Genomic DNA, 21,834 nt, shown 5'->3' on the forward strand with positions numbered 1-21,834 from the left:
GAAAGGCTTAAGAGCCATTTGTTTGTTTTGAAATGCTTTAAACAAACAATATTCAGAACAATATTTAAACAAACAATATTCAGCAATTAAACAACAAATCGCTGACCGATCCGATCTGACCTAGCATAAGGTGGCATTTGCATCCCATCAGCACCTCCAATCCTGAAAAGAGCAAGAAGCAAATCCCAGTTCCTGGTAGCTGAGGGCTGTTACTTCCAGGCAGTGTTTGGCACGATTTGTTAGGTGAACAGCCTCAGCCAGCTTTCTGCTGCCGTGTGAGAGAAAAGTGATGTGCCCTCGTTTCGAGGGGAGGGGCAATGCAAACACAAAAAGCTCCCTTTCACGGGCTCACAAAAGCCGTGTTGACATACACGCCGTATCTTCAGCTACCAAACCCAAGTGCTGCACTCTCCTCTTCCTCCAAGGCTCAAATTTCGGGAGGAGGAGCACCAACGTTTCCACGTCTCTCAACACAACTTGGTACTAAGCAATATTTAATTAGAATTAGTTGAAAACAATTCATTTAGTGGCATTTCTCACATTGCCCTTCCTGCAAACACCCATGCACTAGAAGAGGAACCACATCGCTGCATGGAAGGCGATCTCTCTTCCACCATCCTGCAGCCCTAAATCCTAAACCTCACCACTTCTGGGCTCTGCATCATTCTCAAGGATGGACGCATAGCATTTCATAGCATTTTTTCATAGTATTTTTCCCAAAAGAGTCACTAGATTTTTGAGCTGGAACAGCGTGCAAGACGGAGCCATCCATTTCCAGTTCTGGTCATTTGTGTCAGGACAGCACCAAACCAGGGCCACTTCTTGTTGCTTTACCTCCCACCTAACTCCCTAGGAAGCCACTGAAATTGTCTCACTTGCTAGAGGAGATATCTAAGTTTCTAATTCATGTGACCGAACTGCTCCTGTTCTACAGCTCTTCTTCACACTCTCCAAGCACACAGTCAGGTTATTTCCCTTCAAATACGTCTTCCCCACCTTCACGTCTCTGAAGTCCTGCTCAGTGAGAAGAAATCCTCTTTAGCTTCTGGGTATTCCTGCAGAGCAGAGACAGGAATGTACATTTCAAAGCCTCCCTGCTTACTCCTTTCAGTCAAGTCAATGCGATAATAAATGCAATAATAAAAAAAACGTGGGAAGCAATTTATAGCCGGACCCAACAGAGAGTTTTCATCCAATTAGGAGAACAATAGAGACAAAGTGCTCTCTGCTTCTGCATTTATCTGCCCCAAAGATGACACACTCTTAAATAAACTGAAAGTGCAGAAACAAATAGCAATATGAACGCCTGTGGGTGGGGAGATTTATTTACTTTCCATATAGCCTGTAATGCGCAGGATTTAATTTGACAAATTAAAGTTGGCAAATTTTCTGTTTCCTTCATTTCCTGCTCGCAAATCAACAGTAATGCTAAACAGAACGGCACAGCAAGCAGACAAAATTCCCCCTTCGCTAAAAGCAATACATCCCTGGCAGCTATGGCAACCCCAAGTAAAAACATAAGAGTAGGAATTGTATTCTAGAAGCCAGTTCCTATACCTGAAATCCCATTAGTGGTTTTGCAGAAGAGTTTCTCCAGAGCTTTATGAGCTGGTAGGGGTGGACTATACACCAACTCAGGAGACAAATGCTCTGCCTTTTTTTTTCTTTCTTTATTTAATTTTTCCTAAATTCAGATCCTCCCACCCATTTCCACATGGGCTGATACCTCTCCCTTTCAGAACGGAGCAGACAGCCAGTCCTGCACCCATTGCAGCAAACTGACTTCCCTGGTTATTGCTAAAGCCTGCCAGCTGGAACACATGTAGAATATGTGCACTGTCTGCAAACTGCATTCCAAACCAGATGCACAATTCAACATAAAGGGTGAATAAATAGTTTATTGTAGCTGTTTCTCTTTATTGTGCTTCCCATACTGCATAGGCCAGTTCCAAGAACTATCCGATGCCATTCGAGCAAGCTATCCACACAAATGAATGCAGATGAAAACTTGCCTTACTACTATTTCCCTCCAAACAGAAAGCAATTCACTAGGGAAAGCAGAAATCTTACTCCTTTTGTGTACAGGAGCTTACATTCTAACTCTTCACAATCAAAGGCACCACGTGCTTTTTCATAAGGTCACTCAGAAAATCCTTTGTATAACCTTAAGTGTATTTTAGGCAGGCCAGTTGTTATCAAAGCAGTCTTAGGATAAATTGGAAGTGAAGACAAAAGAAAAATAAATCACTAGTAATGAAAAAAAAAGCAAATTATATAAAGGAAAAAAAACTAATAGCAAACTTTGGGGACTTTCTGGGGCGGTGACGGTGTACTTGCCTTGGTGCTTAGCTGCCTGTCCCCAGGTTAGTTAATTGACCAACCCAGGAGTTGTCCCTTTTGGAACCGATCTAGAGCTCTGGTAGTCACAACATCCTCTGGCAATAAACTGCAAACTAAAGCACGTACCTTTTGAAAAAGCACTTCCCTCCCTCTCTTTGAAATGAGCTGCCCGTTTCACCTGATGGCCTCTGGTCCCTGCACTGCGACAAACCATGGGTAACCATTAATAACCATTCTCTGTTTACTTTCCCCATGTTTTCCATGATTTATTGGTTGCCTGCCACACCTCTGATTCAGCTGGTGCTTTTTCTAAGCTGAAAAACATAAACCTTTTTCATAGAAACTGTAGACTTTTGTTGATCTTTATTGTCCCTTCCACATTTTTTGGTTCACAGTATGTGTTGTGCAATCAAGGGAAAGGCAACCTCTAAAATGAGCCTGGGTGCATTACAAAGGGAGAGAGAGGCAAACAGACAGACTGACTTATGCCCTACACTGCAACCTAATCAGTTTTATACCTAAACTGAAGGAAAAATTAGGTGTTCATTACTGCTAATAGCATACTAAATTTCCTTTTGTTAACTGTATTCGTTTTCGTAATGTACGTCATGCAATACACTAATTATCCAGTGATTAGAAATGCGTCTTTTTAGAGATGATTTCCAGAAATTGTGGGTTGAGATATGAAATATCCATATGAAATATCCTACTTGCACATCCAGCAACTCCTTAGAACGTATTCTGTGAACATCAGCAGCAGAATAAAGAGTTTGAGGGGGAACCTCGCAGCTTGTAACTTCCATTCTGACACTTTTAATGTACTACTTGCATGGATTATGCAGAAGTTGACACAAACAGAAAATTAATTACCCACTTCAAGGATTTACAGCTGCATGTAAACAAAAAATAAGAACATAAATGAAACCTTTTCAACTCAGATCTTGTATTCCAAGTGTCAACCTGGAGCCACATTTTACATCTGAGCTCCATATATACAGTATTAAATCCCCCAAACATGGAAAGGCTCAAAAAGAACATCCTTTCAGACTCTTAATTATCATTGCACTGAAAGCTAGAGGTTAGGCAGGAGGAGGGAAAGCAGGGAAAAAAAAATGCCGAATGGGCTGCATTAAGAAACCTTATTAAGACAATTAAAGAAAAATATGGACAGAAGGGCCAGGACAAGTTAATTGGCTGGGAAGCTAGGAAGTGAGATGAACCAGCAAATTTTAGAGAATAAGCTGAAGAATTTTACAGAACTAAATTACACAGCAGGTGGCAAGCTATCCTTTAGTACTAGCACGCAAACATATAGGAAGCAATAAACTTTACTACAGGAAAAAAAGAAGTTCAACAGTCTTTTGAAATAAGAGAACTTTCTTGCTGCAATTCTGTGCTCTCACTTAACTATCATGAATGGGCTTCAGGCATTCAAAAGCAGCAGCAGGAAAAAAGAGACACAACATTCCCAAATCGCTCCTAGCTGATGCTTTAAATCATTTTTATTATCAGTATAAAGGGATGTTGCATCAAAAGGTTCTCAAATATACAGTGTATTCAAGAGAAATCTGTGTGCTTTACTGGAAAAACATAACAATGTCCATGAAAACTGGATGCAGAAAGCAACATAGCTTAGACCAAGAGGGAAATAGCTTTAACAAGGTAGAGCATGCTGCAAGAGACAGTGCTTTCCTCCCTCCCTGTCTGCCTCCTGCCACTCGCTCTTCAAACCCTTGGCTCCTGAAGGACAGGTAATCTAATAGCAAAACAAGCAGGGGAGTCATTTGGGTAATTATTGTGCTTGCTACTGATGATATTCCCCACGCACATTCCTTCAGTCAATAAATACTTAAGGCAAGCGTGCTTAAATCTAGTTTTTGTTGCAGTTCTGAGGGTCTGAGTCCCACAAATTGTGAAGGTGACAGAGCAGCAGCAGCACCAGTAAGTGGCACAGGCAGCAACCCAGCACAATTCAGGTGCTCCTCCAGTCTGCCCCCAGATCGCACAGACCAGACAAAGAGACTGATTCCGATTCAATTCCTGCAAGCCAGGAAGAAGTTGCAATGAGCTTTGGTGCCACCTGGTTTTTGTTTGTTTGTTTTTTTCCTTTCAGAACCTCCTTCCACCAACTTACCAGGTTTTTAATGCAAAAGAAGTTGAAGGATTAAATGCAACCACCGCCCCTCAGACAGCGTGTAAATGAGGAATGACCCCAGGTCCTCCCAGTCACAGCGAGGACTGCTGATCCGGTCGGGTCTGCTGATGTACAACTGGGTGCAGGCAGAGGCTCCAACCCAAATGCCTAGGAGCACTATGCTAATTTGCAATTATTATCTGTATGTCACTTCCTGCACTTGCCACACCAGTGTGAAGTACCTCTTTGATGTTTCCTCGCTCTAAGTCTAGCCGCGCATCACCCCACTTGCTTCATCCTGTAATTCCACCGGGAGAAATGTGTGTGTCTGGGCCTGACCTTTAATTTGTCCCATCTCCTTCTGGCCTTGCAGGGTGGATTGCAGGTCTGAAATACACACAGATGACTTCAAGGGTGGGGTTAGGGAGCCACTTGAGACAGATCTAACCAAACACACATGGAGATGGCAGCCACAGGCCTGAGGACAGAGCTCGGTGGGTTCCCTCAACCAGAGGCACAGCAAGGCCAATAGCAAGGCACAAAATCCAAAAACAAAGTTACAGCAATGATTTCCCTGTAGCAAGCAAAGCACTAACTCAATATCCATCCAGAATTCCTCCGGCTCTTATCTGACACTGTGTAAGCACCACAAGCTGCGCTGGAAAGATAAAGTTCTCCAGCTGCTGATGGTTGCTACTGTTAGCCAAAATGGGGTCAAAAGTTAACTCACCAGCTTATGCACAAAGTTTTTATAGCTTAAGCCCTTAAGAATGAGGCTGCATTATTACCCATTTGGAGAAAAAAAATAATTGGTACATTAAATACTCAGTCAGTCAAAGGCAAGAGATAAGGCAATGGAATGGACCAGTTAAACTGAACCAAACACAGATTACTGAAAGCAGTCTGAGTAATCAATAACTAGAAGCAAGAGAACTAATTAACTGTTGTACTAGCCTCTCCAGAATGGATTCCAAAGACAAAAAATCACAAGGAATTAATATTTTTAAAAGTTATTCACAGTAAAACCTAACTACCCTCAAAAAAAAAAAAATCAATAACCGGGCATTTAGTTCTATATCAAACAAGGAAAAATGAACGTATTATGACTAGCCTAAGATTTGGAAAATACAGGCCCAATTTCCTGCTCTACTACGAATTTCTATCATCTAAGTCAAACCACGAGCCTTCTCCTCTTCCCATCATAAAAAGTTATACTGCATTCCTTAACTACATCAGCCCATGAAAGACTGGGATGTATTTGTTGGCAGTCATAAATGTTTTAGTCTTATAGACATGAATTCAATTCTACACTTAATGACAAAGGAAGCAAGTTTGTTGAAACACACAGTCAAGCCTTAAATATTGTGCTGTATTGGAAAAGCTCATACACAAATCAGCGTAATTGTTTCTATTCCTTAAAGAACAGAAATAGCTGGGATTTAATCAACCAGCTCAAACACCTATTGTAGAAAATGGTTTATTTTGCTCACAGTTGCAGAAAAAAAATGCAGAAAAATTAAGTACAAATGGGTCTTCCTACAGAATAGAAGAAAAAGCGTCCAGCTGATGAACACAGGGACCCATATGCACTTCAATCCAGCTAGGGGTGGGTGCTCAGTGTTTATAGCTGGTCACAGTTTAGCAGTGCATGGCTGCTCCGAATAAACAACTTTAAAAATAAGTTGGATCTTCCTTTAGCTTGCATCAGCTGTAACATACTGAGAGCATTTGACAGCTTCAATACAGCACCAAAAGAAAGTTGAAACACTTACCGTACGCTTTCATGCACATTCAAACAATACATCCGCATTCCCACGTACACATCTGAGGAAGACAGCCCATCCCAGCAAATTTAGGTTCCATCTTCCAGCTTGGAGACTATATATGTTTGTGTCTGCTTTATTCTGGTGACACGGAGAAGAGCAGAGATGCAGCCCTTCTGCTGATATGATCACCTCGTGGTCCCGTTTTGATAAAATTCTATAACCTGTCAGAAATCTCTGACACTGGAAGCACTCCAGAAATAGGAGAACTATGACAGACACGCCAGAAGGCTGGCCTCTCTTCAAAGGCTTGAAAGACTGGGGTGGGGAAAAGAGGGGTGGAGTGATAAAAAATAATCCCAACTTAATTATACATACAGCTTAAGAATCCCATCCACGTGAAAACTCTCCTGCTTTGTATCATGAATACCTCCAGGGCTCAGAAAGCTGCCTTGCACAGAGGTTGGAATGAGCCTCTTGTGAGTGCCTATTAAATGGGATATATGCATGAAGAGGACAAGGGAATAGAGGGCATGACTTATGAGGAGCAGCTGAGGATACTTGTTTGTTCAGCTTGGAGAAGAAAAGACTGAGGGGAGACCTCACTGCGGCCTACAGCTCCCTCATGGAGGGGAGGGAGGGAACGGCACGGAGCTGTGAGGAAGGGTTCAGGCTGGATGTTAGGAAAAGGTTCTTTACCAAGAGGGTGGTCGGGCACTGGCACAGGCTCCCCAGGGAAGTAGAGATGGCCCCAGGCCTGCTGGTGTTCAAGCAGCATTTGGACAACGCCCTTACATACGTGGTTTAAGTGTTCTGTTGTTCTGCATGCAGTCAGGAGTTGGCCCCGATGATCTGCATGGATCCCTTCCAACTCAGAATCCCACAAAAATCACAGAATGTTTAAGGCTGGAAGTTGGACTCTGTAGCAAACAAGAGCTAAAGGTGCTGTCCGGAGCTGTATTCACTAGAAAACAGATGGAATTCATCCCTGAATTATCAACCACTAAGTCGCTGCCTTCAGTGAGTGCACTCCCCATCTGCATTCACAGGTGTACTTGGAAACAACGTCCTTTGAAATTTTATTCTTCTCATTGAGACTTTCAGGACCATGCTCTCTCCCCCCTTTCCTGAAATACCCACTTCTATTACTTACGTTTTAATTTGAAGAAACACTTTGTGCCCCCTCCACAGTTCTAACTTGGTTATGATCCTCACAGTTAGCTCTTCGAAGCTCCTCTTACAAAAGGCATCCTCTAGTTCAGTCTGTCATGTTCATCTTCTGTGAACTCCATCCACACTACCTAAAACAAATAGAAAGGCACACATCTGCATTTTCTGACTAATGCGTCATCCGAACAACATCAAAAAAGATATATATCAACAGCATTTGAATGAAATACCTGTGTTTAATACACATGAAACTGATTTTTCCACTCTGAAGTTAAATATTGCTGGAAACAGTCAAAGGTTAAACAGTTCCCAAAACAATCTTTCAGCAAAACACTCTTTACCTTTTCCTGAACGTTTTTAAGACCAGCAACACTGAATTTGCAGGTTTAATGGACACATTTTCCTCCACAGGCATTTGTATTCGCTCTTGCATCCCATTACTGTGTCCGTATTGCAAGCTAAGCAAGGTTGAACCTAGTCAGTGTTTGGTTAATTTTCTCTCAGAATACCAAGGCTTTGTGACACAAAATTGTACAGGGGATAAACTGAGCAGAAGTTTTGATTATAGAATTTTCTAGATTATGGCATTAAGGACTCTAATACATCCAAAGGAATGACACGAGTCAGGTACTTCATGTACCTGCAAATGCATTTTCCATATCCAGAACATTAATGGAATTAAGAAATCAAAGATAATTTCTTCAAAAAATAGGTTATCATTCTTATTATGTGTTTTCAGAGTACTCTGGCTAAGTTTTAAGTTTGTATGAGGTATAAATTATTATTTATCTCAGAGAACCAATATAAATTGATAAAGACGCAGTAGAGACATTGCTATACCAGCACCATAAAGAGAAAAAAAAGCTTTTTGTCATTTCTATTTATTTCACCATTGAGAATTGTTATAAATAACACTAAGAACAGTCTTGCCACTACAAAGCCAGACTGCTGTGATATGTGTAAATGAACCCAAAGGAAAGTTGTATTAGAAATTTTTTCTTGAATTGAAAGCAACTGCTACCTGAGCCAAGACAAGGTAACCTTCTCGGGAGCATCTGTACACCTCTGAATCACAAACACAAGGCTGAGAGATCTGTACAACTCACAAATTGGAAAAGAAAAAGATCACAAGCCTTGGAAACTATTTACTCCGTTTCTTCATCTTCCTTTCAACACTTGTCACTATAGAGGCATGCTACCAACATCAACCAACACATCTATTAGGTGATAAGGGAGAGTAAAAATGTCTGAAATAACTCCACGCCACCCACACGGGTGGTAGAAGCTCTCAAGGCTTCCGAAGGGTTTATTACTTGCCAAGCATTAACATGCACGAGCAGAAAAATGTCATTAATTTTCACATCATCTTTTCAGCCTCGTTTTTGTAACTTCCGTGGAGACAGCAAATACAACACGCCAAAATACAACACCACCAAAACCGCCGCAGTCCTCCACATATCTCAGAATCACAGAATCATTAAGGCTGGAAAAGCCCTCCAAGACCCTCTGGTCCAACCATCCCCTACCACCAATGTCACCACCAAACCCTGTCCCCAGGCACCACGTCCAACCTTTCCTTGAATGCCCCCAGGGACGGTGACTCCACCACCTCCCTGGGCACCCCATCCCAGCGCTTGGCAGCTCTTTCTGAGCACAAATGTCTCCTCATTTCCAACCTGAACCTCCCCTGGAGCAACTTGAGGCCATTCCCTCTGCTCCTATCTCCAGTTATCTGGGAGAAGAGGCCACCTGGGCACACTGCAGCCTCATGGTCAAGCAGGCATCGAGCAGCACCTCCAGAACTGCATTGGGACTGCACCTCCAGAAAGGTCAGGAGGGACCATACCACCCTTGCCTGTGCTGAACTTCTGTCCTGCGTTGGCAAAACACATAAATGACATATTGTAAGGCCAAAATCTTTTTTTTTTTTTTCTTTCCTCCTTATACCATCAAAATATTATACACGACACAGGAACAGCTTCTCATTTTAGGGAGAGTGGATCGAATTCCTCTGACAACTCACCGGTGTCAAAAGCTAGAAGTTTCTGCTTAGCTGCTGTTGAAAACCAGATGTTGTGAGGGTTTGCTAAAAATCTCTTTTCAGGAACATACCCTACATACCGTGCATTCTGAAAGTCACCCTAAACTTACTCTTGCACATAAAGTGTAAAAACCAATATAGCTCAAGAGTCTCTGCTTATTCAGGTTTGACAGACAACGTAAAAAGCGGCATCCAGGCGCTTATGTTTCATAATCCCTTTACTTACAAAAGTATGACTGTTGGCAGAGTTGTCTACTTTAAGTCTAGGGTTTTGCTTGTAAAAATGCTGAACAGGGGTTTCAAGGCTTTAGTTATCATGATAACTGTCACAGCTGCTAAGAAACTAACGCTGGGCTGTGTACCTTGTATGACCGTGACACGTTCTCCCATTATGTTGCTGACACGTTTTTTTCCAGTCTCCAGCACAGAAACCTTTGAGACATCCTCCACTTCTAAATAACCAGCCTGCAAATGTACTGACACTCTTCTAAGGGTTTTTTGCCCCCCCTTTTTTTTTTTAATCCTTGTGTCTTAATACAGAGTGGATCTAGTTTTGCGTAACCCAACAAAGCCAAATATAAAACCAGAGGGAAGAAAAATAAAGAATTTAAAATGGAAAAAAAAGAGTTCAAAATGTTATTCTCTGTTTGTAAGCCGCACTCTCAACACCATTTGTACAGCAGAGGGGAAAAAACACAAATCCTTTCTATCAGGAAGTGTAAGACCCAAGTCTCCCACAGCTTTCCGAAGATGAACTCCACGAAGGCAGGCCGAACTCCCAACTGGACCCGGAGCTGCACGCAGCTAACCACACGTTATTTAACGTGCTAACCACACATTATTGCAGCCATCCCACGGCCACTGCAGCCCCTGCAGCACCTGCTGTCGGGCTCAGCCCCGTGCCAGAGCCAGGATGGCCGCGGGGAGGAGCGGGGTCGCTGCACGGCCCATGGGATTGCTTTTTGCCTTACCTTTCCGGGCTGTTTGCTCTGCAGCTGTATAAATGCCTATGCAAACACAGCGCAGGAACGAGCAGGAACAGACAACGTGGTTACTGTTGTATGCTGTCAAAAAGCTACCTGTGAACTTCATCCCCCAAGCAGTCTGCCTTAAAATAAACTCTGTGCTTTCCCTGCTGTTCCCAGCCAGTTCCTGGGTAGCCGGTTCGCATTCCTCGCGTGCTTTGGTAATAGATCAATAAATGCTCAGCAGGTATGCCCGCCTTTAGACACCTAGGTGATATAAATGCTAGACACAGATGAATGCAAATTGCACTGTACAGAAGCCTACGGGGCGATGGCTGCAGATTTATGGAAGGCTGTGTGAGTAGGCCCAAATCAACAGTTTTGTGAGGCCCAGGCTTGTGATTTTGACCTGATTATACTGCAGAAATCGTTGCTGAGCGTGGTTATTGTCGTTAGTCCACATGCAAGGACGTACTATTCAGCCAGGTAAGGCAAGAAGACTGAAACAAAGAATGGAGACAGGAGAGAAATGTTGGTTTAATAGCACAATGGTACCCCAAAGGTTTGGGGAAGCAGCCAACCCAGACACACATTTCATACAGGGTGGATATCTGGAGCAACCACTTTTTAGAACGGGGCTTGCCTATGAGGGCCATTCACAACGAGAACTGAAGGATTCACAGAGAAGTAAAATGACTTCCAAGCAATTAGGAAAATTTCACCCGGCTCCCCGGGGATGCGTGCATGAAGAAGGCACGGGCAGAGTAGGCAGGCACACGCAGCGGGTCTGCTTCTCCCCAAGGGGAAGTATCCCTCCAAATGTTTCCTCTTACACCACAACTATTTTGAAGTGGCCTTAATTTGACTGAAGATGTGATTGTTAACTCATGCCACAGTGCCTGTTGCTAACTACTTCACCCTGAGTACCCTTGATTACCCTTGCACCTTTCGAAAAAAATATAAACGTAGGGGAATTTACACAGAAACTACAAAGAAGGCAATAGTGAATCGCCTCCTTGATGCTGAACATTACACCTGTTAGCAGGTAGGGCCAAGCTGCTGTACATCGTCCCCTTTGTGCTCCCGTCCCACTTTTTCTTTCTGTTTTAGAACTGAAATGAACCTTGAACAGAAAAGGGGAAGAACTAAAACCCAAAACATTTGGGAAAAGAGAAACTAGAAAAAAAATTGTATTTTTACTCTAGAATAAGAACACAAATGTGCAGAATATTAAAGGGTTTTGGGCTCTTTTAATTCCTGATCACTGAAACTATCAGCAAGATTCCCCATCAACGTCTACAGGACCACAATTTAACTTCAAAAATAAAATAAAAAATAATAAATAAATAAGTAAATCTGTAGAACGGAGTGTGTCTACCTAATTGCATAAAGAAGATAAGCCTGAGTAAGTCATTCTAACCACTCCTTTATCCTACTCTCACGTTAAAAATAATATTTTAAACTTCATTTCGCCTTATGTCAGTCAACAAAGAGCGTGAAAGACTTACTCCTACAATAGAGGAGGGAAGGCTGTAAAGTCACCATGAAGAAGTGATTTAATGTACAAAGGTAATGATAAGCAGAGATAAAGTTCTGAACAGGATTCTCACAGTTAGCTTAAGGAACTTCAAATATCCAAGAATTCGAGAATGTAACAACCTTAGTAATTGCAAAAAAAAATAAAAATAAAGTGGGAAAGAAGCAAGCAAACAAAAAACCTGAAACTGTTCCCATCGACCAGATTAGCATCTGGGCACAGAAACACAGCTGAGATTCCTTTTTGAGGATGTCAGCGGTTTTCCGTAAATCTGGAGTCCAAAAAAAAGTGGAAGAAACAATAGGAATATTCTTAGGCACAGTTTTTAAGTACATGAAGATGACTCTCACTTGATATAAGGGAGATGATATAAGTCATCAACAACCCGTAACAATACGAAGGAAACAAACGGCAAGGAAACCCAGGCAGTGAGTGGCTATGAAAGCATGGCTGGAGGGAGCAAGCCAGAACAAAAACCAAGACAGTTGGTGTACCACACCAGAATCTCTTAAATTTGATTATCCAAATGAAAAAAAAATAAAGTGAAAAAAAAATTCACTTCTGGCCCTCTTACCACAGCAGCTGGTCTTCAGGTCTCTCGTAGGTACACAGTTGTTAGGACAGATCAGCACTGATGAAGCTGTGGCAGGATTTAGGAAAAGTACATGCTGGTCAAATAAATAGTTACCAGTGAAATATGCAGCGAAATATTTGAACTTCAATTATCCATTGGTGCCTGGCTCTTGTCCCATGAATCTTCCCTATCAGATGCTGCATCCAAGGAATGTTTTACTGAGAAGGACTGAAGGCCAGCAGTGACACCAAAGACAATTTTTATCATGACAGATTTTCTTTGCTGTGCCCTTTCCCAAAAGGGCACAGAATGTACACCCCCCTAGGTTTATTTATCTGTTTGTTTTGACTAAATTCCCCTACCAAGTTCATAGCTACGGAGCTGGCACAGTGATGTACCATGAGAGGGCATCACCAGTTCTGAAGCCAACATATCCCAAAACCACACCACACCTGGGAAATGTAATAGTGACAAATCTATACCTGCCACACACAAACGTTTTAAGTGCCCGTGCCTGAAAAATCCCATTTGATAAGTGTCCTTGGATATACCAGATGAAACCATTAGAAAACAAACAAACAAACAAAAAACACTTAAATGAAATGAGAGTCAGTAGTTGTTAGCAGTTTCTTTACCATCCCAAAGCATCTCCAGAAGACAAGGAGTCATTTTGGAGCACCTGATAAGTTTTTGGCAGAGTTTAATGATAGACACTGGGACTCTTCCTGAAGTCCACTAAGAATCACCATCCTGCTAAACTGCTGAGGAGACACAAACCAATGCATTTGCAGTTTTCCCAGCAAGCTAATGAAAGCAGGGTGGCTAATTTAATGAACTAAAGCCAAGTGGAATTACTGTGTATTCAACACCTGTAGGTCATACTCTGCACTTAAAACACGTCCCACAAGGACCCTCTTTTCCCAGAAACAGAAACCTCCTTTCATTTGAAGCCCACATTTTTATTGGTTATTATTCTAAGCAAGTGCTTCATTTTCTGAGCTGGAACCAGGCAGAAAATAATGAGAATTCAAGAGAAAATGTTTCCCTTTGTGCAATGAGAGAGGCAGCATACTCGCTTTATGCCCAGTAGGACAGGGTATCTAATGCTCGCTTTAGGCAAACAATTGTTCAGGCTTGGAGAAAAAGCCCACACATCGCAACAAACAGCTTCTCGGCCTCTCCGTGACGAGTAAAACGAAGACGACGACACTATACAAGCAGTGGCTGCAGCACAGGGTTTCACATCAACTCCTGGCACTTTGAGAGGGCAGAAACCACAGGCTGAAGCATGGTGAAAAGTCTTTGCAGGACAACTAATCCCTGGGGAATGACTGCTTTGTTTTCATAACCTGCAACCACATTTGGAAAAAAGCCTTCTTCTCAGAGCAGTACTGCTCTCAGTTACCTAGCAATAGGAATAAATACTTGCCTTTTTTTTTTTTTTTTTTTTTAAAGTGATGAAAGCATAAAGTACGTAAAATGTTGAGATCAACAGAAACCTAAAAGAAAACATTGCCGAGTACAAGCAGGATGCAACAACCCAGGTAAGCTGAAAATACTAAGACCTGCACAATCCATTTCAGGACAAATGGGTCTTTTCATTCTCTCCCCACCACTCACATCCCAGAACACCTGCACATTTAGGCAAGGATTAAGGAGTCAATAACTAAAATATACACTTCATAAACTGAAACGCTTATTTGCGACACAGGAGCATGATTATGGATGCAGAGAGCTCTGCAGCGCTGATGGATCAGGAAAAGCTCAAGTTACGTGTCATTTGCCAGAAAAGAGACAAATCTACTTAAGCCCCATGCACCTTCATTTCCAGAAGGTATGGGGTGCATCAGCAGCCCGACCCTGAACTCCTCACAAATGGGTTCCAGTTTTCCACACATTCCTGCCCTGTCCAATTTTTAACAATATGCGGTGAGCCACAAGAGTATTGTTGCTATAGGCTAAAGGAATTTAAAGTAATTTTCAAAAATTAAGTGAAACTATGCACGTAATTTGTTTTGTAAGCCTGCTGACATTACACTGAGTATTGCACTTCAAAGTGAAGAGAAGCACGGAAGAAAAGCAATACTTCCAAATATTAGCTCTTGCTGTAAAAAAAAAAAAAAAAAAAAAAAAAAAATCAACTTCAGTATATATTATATTACTGGAGCTGATGACATACCTGAAATCTACATCTAATGTCAGAGTTCTCAGCCTTTTCAAGTCTGTTTCAATGTCAGGAGCTTAATGAGCAGAAAAACAAACAAGAACTCCAAAGCAGATCAACGTCATTCAACAAAACCCTCTCCTTTTACTTTTCTTTCTTTTTCCTTTTTTTTAAAAAAACATAGCACGCATTCCTCAGAAGACAAACGATGACAGATTGATTCTCATAACCTTCTTAAAATTCTTCTAACCTTAAAAAAATAAATAAAAAATTAAAAATATTCATTGTTACTTTTAGTTTATGCAACGCGAAAGCCAACAGCGTGTAATAGGAGAGATATTTTGCCTTCATCTGAAGCTAATTTAGGGACTATTATTTCCTCTACAGGTTGAGTCGTATTTTATTGTAAGAAATGCCTCTCTTTACTATGTGAAGATAAACACCAAGGTGTTTTATTGCAGTAATTTGTTTAAGATAGTCACTGTGGTGCTGACACAATCGAGCCAAGCGCAGGAAGGCAGGATCCTGGAGTTCCCGTCTCGGCGTCACTCCTGGCTCTACCTCTTTTGGAAAAGCGCTGCCCTCGTCTGAGGCTCAGGCTCCACTCATCTATAAAACATCTCCTTACCTCCGGGGCTGGTGCTGACGTATGTCATACAAGCGAACGGTGATTAACAAAAACATAATTTCATCTAACATGCACATTCCCTTAGTCATCCTCACTCAGATCCCAGACCACCAAAGCTCGCTGCCACAAGCCTGCCCGTTGGATTTAACAGATCGTCCCACCGAATGGAATAGATTCATTGCATTTATGGCATGATCAGACTGATACAAGGACAAGCCAGATTTAGTTCTCACTGCAACTCCGGACCTAGTGGCACTATTGCAGAGCGATGATCGTCATGCACCTTCCAAAAACTGTACCTGACTACTGTCCCTCCGAGCAAACGCAGATGAATCTCCGTGTGCCACTGCAAATTTAACGTAAAGAAGACAAGAATTTGCTGCTTTTAAATAGAATCCATTTCCCAAGACTCAAGTCGCAGTGGGAAACAGGATCTTAAGTTTTGAGTTGTTACAAGTCTGAGCAATTAAACCTCACAGAGAAATGCATTAATACACAGGGTGCATGTTTCTGAGGTGAGGAAAGATTAATAACCCTGGTATTTAACACACTATTACAGCTACAGGCACAATGAACTTCCCCTGTGGCTGGTATACAGGTGGGTATTGCATTGCAGGACACACTCGCAGCCTCAGGCTTTGCTATTCAGATATTGAATATAAATATTGCAGCTTCCTAAACCACTGGTCGCTGCACTGACGGGTCAACCCGTCCAGCAGAGAGAGGCATTTGGGTGATCTTTGTCAGTTCTCAGGCTGTGGAAATGCATCGAGGCACCATCTGCTAGTCCTTCAATTTGAAGTCTTTCTTCGCTGACACAGGGACTGGGGAAAAAATCAAAACCAAATTCCCGCTGAGCCATTCCCGTGGTGGAACTGGTACCGGCCATGAAGCGTGTGGCTTCCCTATGTGCAGATCCACCCCCACCAGTTATCTCCGTGATAGGATTTTAGGGAGCTTAGCTGGTTTTGATGCGATGGGCTGGCATCGAGCTCAGGCAGCAGCCTTTCCAAGCACCTACCTTTAAATCCACAAATGCCATTTACGCTTCGAAAAAACATGAGAAGAATCACAATAGATTGAAAAACGGTAATCTCCACATTCACCTCTCAGCTCCTAGCAGGATCCTGGAGTTTTCCATTCCCTAATCACGTGAAATTGTGCTTTCAGGCACGCCCAGCTGTGGCAGGCCCCAGCATCTTACCGCCCTATCTCTAGCTCAGTCTCACTTGTAGTCACAAGCCCTTCTTGAGGGCTTCATCCGAGGGGTTCGCTCCAGATGGCACTCAGAGCAGATTCCTGCTTCCCTGGGGAAGAAGCTGGTGGAGGTGACAGAACTGGAGGCAGTTTTCTCCAATAAACCTTCTGATCAGCAGCCGATGGGGTCGTTTGCAGCGGGAAGCTCTTGATCTCTGCTGCTGAAACCGATACGCCTTGCAGGGAACATCAAAAGTGCGTCCTGCAGACACAAAGTCTACACACACACACACGCAGAGGCAGAGCAGGCGTTCGCCGAGAGGAGGAAGATCTGCGTTCCGGTCTCTGTCTCACTTATCAGCTCTTTTATCCGACAACTCTGGCATATAAAAATCTGAATCTGTAGCGAGGAGAAACGCCTCTGGTAAACCAGCATAAAGTGCCACACTTCCAAGAGAGGGATGGGTTAAAAACCTGTATTTCCCTAGCCTCCCTCTGCTGCGTGCCTTCAGGCATCTTCCCACAGGTAGAGCACAGTCCCGTAACAGCTGCTGCAGATTCCCATGTGCGAGGGCATTTACGAGGCACGGAGAACACAACCACTGTTATACCGATGTTATGGCTCCAAGCAGCATTGCTGTGATCTCTGTATCATTTCAGGGGCTATTTTTAAAATGCTTATCTGAGTTTTCATGGATTTAGCTACAATTCAGAGCTTTACGATCAGTGTTTATTATAGCAGACTGTTAAAATCATGCAGCACTCCTGGAAAAAAGCATTTCACCACATTAATTCAGACACTTCTGTGCATTGTGGATAGCGATTAACAATTAAACCCTCTTCCAAGCAGACTTAGAAGTTGATTATCTACAGCATCCCTTACACAGAAAGGAAACAAGTCGGCTAAAGAAACCTGAATGAGCAGGGCTGTAATATTCTCCCAGAAGAAAATGACCAGTTTATGGGAGCAGAGTTATTATAGGAGCTCTGAGGGATTTCCCCTTATCTACTTCTTCAAAGAACATGCACCACATTCACAATACAAACCAACGTGTTTTATGTGTATATACATTACGAGCATTTTCCTGCAATAGTAAAATGAGTAAACCCGAGACTTTCAAAGTAATTTTATTGCTCGTTTTATGGATTTTCCTAGCCCTTTGATGAGCTGCCATTGACAGAAGGCAATCTCAGCTTCGTGCCTTTGTTGCTACTGCTCGTGGCAACCGCACCCATTTCCAGCCTGGCTGTGGGAACGCCGCACGCCGGGAGTCAGAGCGGGATCTCCCAGCAGGAATCCTCCCAGCGGGGCCCCGAAACCCTTGTAGTAGTGCTGAGACTTCCTTCAGCATCTGCTTTAGCACACTGAGCTCGGGAGAGAGCAAAATGTAACATGAAGAAGACACAGAAGACAGAAGGCACCAAGGAAGCGGTGGAATTCCAAGGGAATTCTAGGAAATCCAGGATTGCCAATGGCCATAAAATACAGAAGGGATTGCTTTATCTCGTGTCAATAAATAAATAAATAACTTAAGCCAGGCTATATCCAAGTGCCAGAAGAGCTCAATATCCTCCTCCTAACAATATATATGTATATATAGAGATATATGGATTGTTTACTGCAGGCAAAGGAGAAGCAGTGCAGCAGCTACAAAAGAAACGTAAATCCTATACAGCAAGGCTGGGGAGGGACTCTTTGTCAGGAGGTGCAGGAATAGGACCAGAGGTATCAGCTTTAAGGTAACAGAGAGCAGGTTTAGATTAGATATGAGGAGGAGATGTAAGTCTTTACTCAGAGGTGAGGCTCTGACCCAGGCTGCCTCATCCCTGGTGGTGCCCAAGGCCAGGCTGGATGGGGTTTGGGACACCTGGGCTGGGGGACGTCACTTACCACAGTCCGTACAATTCCTGTTCCTGCTGTTGTTTTGGGGAATAACCAAGTGCTCGAGGTAACAAAATCCGTTATTTACAAGTGCTTTCTCAAATGGATATACATAACAACTGTGCTCCACAAAGGACTGCCTGGAAACCCAGCTCGAAGATCATTTTTTCAGACTTGTTCTGCAGAACACCTGCGCAGCAGGCTACGGGCTGGGGGAGGACAACTCGCTCAGCTGCCTAGCTGATTTGACTGAATACCAGTAATGCATTTCTTACTAGTTTTGTGTGCGCACATACGTACAAACACTGTGATTTCTCTGGTAAGATAACCAGTAGTAAAGCACGATGACACAGGTGACATCCCCCAAATGCTCCAGCTCAAACCTCACTTTTTCCTGATAAGCTGCAGCGAAAGTTGAAGAAGTTTTGCTAATAGCTGGGACAAGGCACAGACTGGGGTAGTACTTGAAATAAATTCTGTTTGAAATAGTATTTGAAAAAAAGCACTGTGGCTGCTTTTAAGCTATGTTGACTTGGAAGTGTACACACTGCCAAGTTTCAAGTCATACCTTGCATGTGTCCAGACGTGATTTTGCACATTATCAGAACAGTCTCAACCACTGCAGCCTCTCCTGTGGAAGCACCGCAAGAAACCAGCATGGTGTAAGGTTTCTGAAGGCCAATTTTTACCTTTCCAGCTACAATGGATTATTGTAAGCAGCAGCCACTTAATAAACTGATAACGTTCTTCACAACACAGGAAGCTCCTCTCAAAGCCAAAGACAATAGAAAAATAAAGCACAAGGAAAAGTAATTTAAATGTGAATCGTATCATCGCTCCTCTACATGTTAGCACTCACAACAAGGCAGCCCACGATCTTATCTCGTGGTGGTTAACCACAGGCAAGGTTGTAAACATGGATTTAACCAGTTAAGAGTGTATTCCGACAATTCAGAGCACATCTCAATTCCCTTTATTTTGGCAACTCAGTGTATAAGCAAAGATTTCGTTTGCAATTACAAACGCTTCTTAAAACTGTTTACCACGTAATTATGTCACCATGGTGGTCAAACTGCACTGACAACTCAAAAAGCCACGTATGCAAGTATATTTTCAATAAATTTATCCCTTCCACCTATCCAGGTATTACAGAGGAAAAATGTGTTATATCCACACAGAGTAAATGAAACCCTCTGCAAAAAGCCTGATGCAAATGGGGCTTTCTGATCACCACAGAAGCAATGCTCTATTCTCAGCAATATTAGAGGAGATGGAAATGCATTTCAAAAACCCACAAACCCTAAAAATAAGTAGCGGGTTAACTGATCTGTGCTTTACAAGATCAAAAGTCCTCGGGCATATGCAGATTTCCACAACTAAACGTACTCAGGTAGGCTATTAACACACCTGATAAAATCAGAAAAAAAGTCATTTGGAAAGACTATCGTGCCAGAATAAGAGATCTATCAGCACCACATTCCTGAGCAGACATCCAAAGAGAGCCTGCCATATCCTGGACTCTCACCCGGAGCAAGTCTTTGTAACACCCTGACCAAACCTGGTTTGGAAACACCGAGCTGATGGCCAGCCATGGGAGCAACAACCACAAGCACTAATCGCCCACTTGCAGGGTTTATAACAGCTACAGCACAATTCCTCCAATTGCGAAAATTTCAGTACCCGAAGGGACTGAAAGGGACCCTGAGTGCATCCTTCCTAAGACACCCAGGCCTTGAGGTGAATAGCAAAACCGTCTGTGCTTCCTCATCTCTGATCACTTCAGTCAGAGCTGTCCTCAGAAATACCACAAGGCTGCCCAGAGCAGAGAGAGGAGAGCAAACACTTCCTCCTTCTTCTTCACTGCCTAAAATCATCAGCCTCCAAAAGCCCAGGATGACAGTGGGGTACAATGTTCAAAAATACGTCCATGTGCCCAGTGACATTATCAGGACATTTTTTCCAAGACAGAACAACCCTTAAAAACAACATGAAGTGGTCCTGTTACTTCGTGATTCCCTGTACCTTCTGTTGTTGTACTTGTGTAATGATTTTTCAGATCTGACTCTAACAGCTGACCTCTGTTTAAGATCCCATAGCGTAGCTCAAACATTTTATGTTCACTGAAGGCCTCAGAAGGGTTGCTGCCTGCTCTCTGCAGCTTTAAAATGAAGTGAGAACATAGCATCTTTCATGATGAGGGTAGTTTGGTCATTCAGCTTTTGGGGAGAAAATATTCCACCCTACAACTGCAATTATTAGAGGCTTAAAAGGTCTTATTTGCAAGAAAATGGTTTGAAAATCCAAGAGCAGCTAGAATATAAAACATACAGAAGGTTCACATTACCCATTATTATTATGATAAGTCTAATGCTCCAGAAAGCTCTAGTCACTTTATAAAATTTTTGCATTTTCACTAATTGAAAATGCAAAATAGAAGCCAACTGGCCCTAAAAGTCACTTCTTTCCAAAAAAAAAAAAGCTGAAAAGCTACAGGTCAGTTGCCCTTTCTCCCCAGTAATCCCTCAGCAGCTCTCATGCTGCTCTGGTTCCTTCCACTGCCTTTCCTTCTCCCAGGTGGGAGATTGGAAAAAGCAACGGGTCCCTCAGAAAAGCCTGTCCTGTTTTTTGGCTGAGCCTGGAGCATCCCTCGGATCAGCTCAGGTACAAGCTTTGGCAGCTGCATGTGTTAAACACGCCTATGTTTACACAGGAAAAGTGCAATGCATTAAAATGATGCAACTTCTGTTACACTGTGCATCTTTGGGCATAAATAATGAAAGGTAAGAAGCATCTCTTTTACCAAAAATCCACAACTGTCTGTTGTTTTTTTTTATATCTTACCCCACTAGACTGGTGGAGTCACAAATTCCTAGAAGGGAAAAGCAACTCCTGAAGAAAAAAAAAAAAAAAAAAAAGTATGTCAGCGAAGACCTTTTCTTTCCCTCCATCAATTCTTACTGAAATATTTTTCTATACCTCCGAAACCTGGCTTTGAACTACAGCAAACAATTCCTTCCCGTCAGACAGCGAGCTATTTGTCAAACCACCAGGGCGTTGCTGAAGTCAAGGTGGGTCAGGAAGGGAGTGCAGCCCGCTGCTGCATTCTCGCAGGAGGCTCCCAATAGCTGAGGAATTGCTCCAAGCGAACGGGGAGCAGGTGGAAAGTATAAATCTATTTGGCCCAACGCGTGATTTTTCCTTCTTGCTGCTGCCCCAGCCCACCAGGCAGTGCTCATTGCCATTCCTGCCCCGTGGCACCCACGAGTGACAGCTCACAAGCCACGGGAGGCGAATTCCCAGAGGTGGCTCCTACTCACCCTCGTGTTTCCAGCTCCTGGGGCTTCCAGTCCAAATCTTACAGCACCATCCGGGATGGCAGCTGCTCTGTTACCACACACTGGTCGTATTTTGGTTCTGTGGGAGATAAATAAATGATATC

The 21,834-nt window shown here is 42.9% G+C and overlaps 1 protein-coding gene across 13 annotated transcripts in view; it reads right to left on the minus strand.

Annotated features, from left to right (window-relative positions):
• Window positions 1-21,834, minus strand: part of LYPD6B (LY6/PLAUR domain containing 6B) — a 67,195-nt gene that overhangs the window by 39,634 nt on the left and 5,727 nt on the right. For 9 of the 13 annotated variants that reach the window (XM_072040387.1, XM_072040382.1, XM_072040380.1 and 6 more), the window contains exons 2-3: window positions 21,713-21,809; window positions 7,391-7,538 (exon numbers count right to left, since the gene is read on the minus strand). The gene's annotated coding sequence lies outside the window, so the exon portion shown is untranslated. Of the gene's footprint in view, window positions 1-7,390; window positions 7,539-12,524; window positions 12,591-21,236; window positions 21,285-21,712; window positions 21,810-21,834 lie in introns of those variants that run through there. The other 4 variants (XM_072040381.1, XM_072040383.1, XM_072040385.1 and 1 more) reach the window with 3 other exon arrangements.

The sequence above is a fragment of the Anas platyrhynchos genome, chromosome 7 (genome assembly GCF_047663525.1).
Source record: "Anas platyrhynchos isolate ZD024472 breed Pekin duck chromosome 7, IASCAAS_PekinDuck_T2T, whole genome shotgun sequence".
Taxonomy (NCBI): domain Eukaryota; kingdom Metazoa; phylum Chordata; class Aves; order Anseriformes; family Anatidae; genus Anas; species Anas platyrhynchos.